At 29.1% G+C, this 4,086-nt stretch overlaps 1 pseudogene; it reads left to right on the forward strand.

Annotated features, from left to right (window-relative positions):
* The first annotated feature begins 1,709 nt into the window (after positions 1-1,709).
* LOC101506598 (probable pectinesterase/pectinesterase inhibitor VGDH2) overlaps positions 1,710-4,086 on the forward strand; it is an 18,698-nt pseudogene continuing 16,321 nt past the window's right edge.

Consider the following 4,086-nt stretch of genomic DNA (forward strand, 5'->3'; position numbering starts at 1 on the left):
CTGTAATAGGTAGTTAAATTCAATGAAAGCGCATGTGTTTTACAGCGCTTGTGAAAAAAGCGCGGTAACTGATACGCGAAAGCGCTTCCTTTTACAGCGTTTTTTTGACAAGCGCAGTAAAAGCCTTATAACGTGATGCGCAAACGTTATATGACCTACTACAGCGCTTGTTTTACAGCGCTTTGAATCAAAAGAGTTGTAATAGGTTTCGTTATTTTTAAAATATAATTACAACAGCGCTTGTGTTTAGCAAGCGCTGTAAAATGGGCGCTGTTAAATGTCATTTCTGGCGTAGTGTTGCTTTATTTTATAATTGGAATTTTCAAGCTACTGTGCTTAATGTGGCCCTGTAGTAACCAGCCATACTTAACTCATCTACCCAACCTAATTTTTTTATAAACAATAACGCATGCTTATTTTATTTTTTTCGTAAAGAAAAATATTTAATATGTATTGTATGAGCACACATTCGGGTACATTCACACGTAATTTCGTGGGTACGGGTGCTTAGAACAATAATAATATAGTATATTTTTAATAAAAGAAAAATCATAGATTATATTATGGTAATTTTTTTATATAAATATTGCGGTAAATTTTTCAATAGATGCATCGTTGTAATTTTACATTGTTCGGCTTCCTGACAGAATGCTAAAACTCACAAATTTAAATCATTTCAAATTAAAAAGTTCCACAAAATTTAAAATTCCAAGGTGGACACAAGGCGGAATGGAATAGATACACGTGTGTACTAAAGTTCAATTCACCAAATCATTTTCATTGTAAATAAAGTTTGACCAAGTCTCCTTAAAAAACAAATCATTATAAAGTACTTTTCTTTTCCGCAGCCTCTCTGCTTATTTTGGACGATTTTAAAATTATTAGATAATATTATTATATATTAAAAAAAGTATTTTAAAGTTATTTATTTTTTCGTATATATGCATATTGTAATCTTATTATATTTAAGTTTGATTCATTTTGTTTATAAAATTCTAGTAAAGGGTTTCTTCTCTTCTCCCTCTTCTATATTTATGTTAAATTATTATTGTTAACATGATATCAAAGAACGTTAGTTGATCTTGGGATTTATTATAAAGTGGTCTACAGCTTAGTAGTTGATTTTTGTGCGATCCTTTTTACGGCTGGTACCAAATTGCTTCCTTCGATTCCGACTCGTTTTGTAATCGGTACTGATTTGCTTCCTCCGTTTTCTGGCGCGATTCTACCTCTCGGATTTCGGTGTGATTCTGCTCTTCTGTCTCCAACGCGATTATGTTCTTCTGTTTCTGGCATGGTTCTGCTCTTCTGTCTCCGACACGATTTTATTTGGTTCTTTGTTGATTCTATTATTGACAGGTTATCCCTAATTTATTTTGTTTCAGTGATTGTGTTTGTCGTATTTTCCTGTCATTATTTATTATAGTTGGTGCTAAGGATGATTATCTTCAAGCTGTTAGTGTCCACCTCAATAGACGAAATTACTCTTATTGAAGTTTTGTGATAAAAGAAATTTGATTGAAAAACATATGTGGGGTTATGTTGATGGAACTTCTGTTAAGCCTACAAATAAAAAAGGATGATGCTAAATATGCAAAAGATCTAAAAACATGGAATGTTAGTAATTCAAAAATTATTACTTGGATTAATAATTATATTTAGTTGTATATAAGAGTGCAACTAGCAAAGTATTATACTGCAAAATAGAAATGGGATCACTTGAAACGTTTAAGTATGTTCAGTCTAACTTTGTCACATGTTATGAATTGGAAAGTGATATTAGAGCCTTTAAGCGGAATAATATGACCATGCAAGAATTCTACTCGGCAATGACTAATTTTTGTGATCAATTGGCTCTTATGGAATCAATAGAGTTGAAAGTTGTCAAAGCGTATATTGATCAAAGAGAGGAGCAACGTCTGGTTTGGTTTCTGATGGCTCTTCGTGATGATTTTGAGGGTCTTCGGGGAGGTATTTTGCATCACTACCTTCTTTCTATTGCTGAATCAATAATTAGTGAATTGTTGGCAGAAGAAATCATATTTAAGACTCATTCTACTATGTCAAATAAAGAAATTATCTCAACTCCTCCATTTGTTTTTACTGCTCCTGTTCAAAAAGAAAAATCTCAAAAAAGGGTTGGGCTTGATAATGATGAATGCGCATTTTGCAAAGAAAAATGTCATTGGAAAACATATTATCCGAATTATAAAAAATGATATATATATATATATATATATATATATATATATATATATATTTTATAATTTAATTTTTTTTCTTCTTATCTTTTCATGTTAAGTTCATATATTATAAATATTTGAAATAAAATATTGATATAGTGTAGTAAATATTTTTTTTAAGGTTTAATATCATGTAAAAAAATAGTTAAGATATATTTTTTGTAATTATAAATAAGTTATTTATAATATTTTATTTATATCATATATAAATTTAAAGTGTATGATACTAATGATGAATACACAAATAACTCGTAAAAAATGTCATTATAAATTAGATCTTAATAAAATATTAGAAGTTGGTCAACATATATAAAAAAATATTTAATATAGTAATTTAAAGTTTGAACAATATCAATGTCTAAATATCAAAATATTTCAAAAAATTCTAACTTTGTCTATAAATAAGTACACATTTGCTTTAACATATCTATTATCTATTATATATATTTAAAACAGACTCTCATGTCAACTCTCATGCCACCTCATAGAATTTCTTCCACATGTGCAAACATATCCCACCTCAACAAAAAAGCTTATGTGTACGCCTTAGAGAGTTATTTGTGTTTTTATGTTTCACCTCATTTTTTCTAACCGACTCTACTCCAAAGGTACACTGAAAGAGGTATAGGTTGATTCGTTGCAACAAAAAAAATTCTTTTATTTGTCTATTTCTAATTTTGGTGCCATGTTCACCTCATTTTGTTCTACTTAGTTTCTAAATAATTTTTTCCTCTTTTAATTCCTCTAATCCCTAATTTTTTTAATGACTTCCCAGTCATTCGCCATCCTCGCAAAATCATCTTCTTCTTCGAAATTGCCGACTCTACTCCAAAGATACACTGAAAGAGGTATAGGTTGGCCAAAGATACACTGAAAGAGGTATAGGTTGGTTCGTTGCAACAAAAAAAAATTCTTCTCTTTGTCTATTTCTAATTTTGGTGTCATGTTCACATCATTTTTTTCTACTTAGTTTCTAAATAATTTTTTCCTCTTTTAATTCCTCTAATCCCTAATTTTTTTAATGACTTCCCAGTCATTCGCCATCCTGGAAAAATCATCTTCTTCTTCGAAATTGCTGAATCTACTCCAAAGATACACTCAAAGAGATATAGGTTGGTTCGTTGCAACAAAAAAATTATTCTCTTTGTCTTTTTCTAATTTTGATGTCATAAATTCAATTATATTCTATACAATCTTTGAAATCAATTTGGCTCATAGTGACTTAATGCTATGTATAGTTTCTTACATGAAATTATTTCACTGCGACTATTGAGGAAATCCAAGTTGGGATGGGACCAGACGGCAAATTTCGCTATCCATCATACCTATAGCAAAATGGTACATGAAATATTCAAGGAATTAGTGTTTTTCAATGTTATGACAAGGTATATTTATACATCAATATTTTTTCCATCTCTCTTCTAAACTCTTTTCCTTCTTTAGTAATTTTTAAGTGTCACTTTGCTTTGTGTGTCTCATATTCTTAGTTTTACTTCAATGTAGTATATGTTGAGTAGCTTACAAATTGCTATTGAAAAAGTTTGACTCAAATAATTTTAGGCATGTTTAAAACATGTCTGACATTGAATTGAATTGAGTAAATTAGATCATTTTAAATTTCAGAACACAAATCTGAATGTATTGTAGAAATTTTTCAAATGTTAAATCGATCTTTGTGGTAATTGTGATTTTTTTTATTTTAAATCGGATTTATTAGAATTTTAATTTACAAACATTCAAACTATTATTAATATTGGCAAACGAATCATAATCATTAACATTTTGGTTACAAACTATTAACTGTCAAACAATTATAAGTATACAAATAATTACAAATAAATTA

This window comes from Cicer arietinum, chromosome 2 (assembly GCF_000331145.2).
Source record: "Cicer arietinum cultivar CDC Frontier isolate Library 1 chromosome 2, Cicar.CDCFrontier_v2.0, whole genome shotgun sequence".
NCBI classification, from domain to species: domain Eukaryota; kingdom Viridiplantae; phylum Streptophyta; class Magnoliopsida; order Fabales; family Fabaceae; genus Cicer; species Cicer arietinum.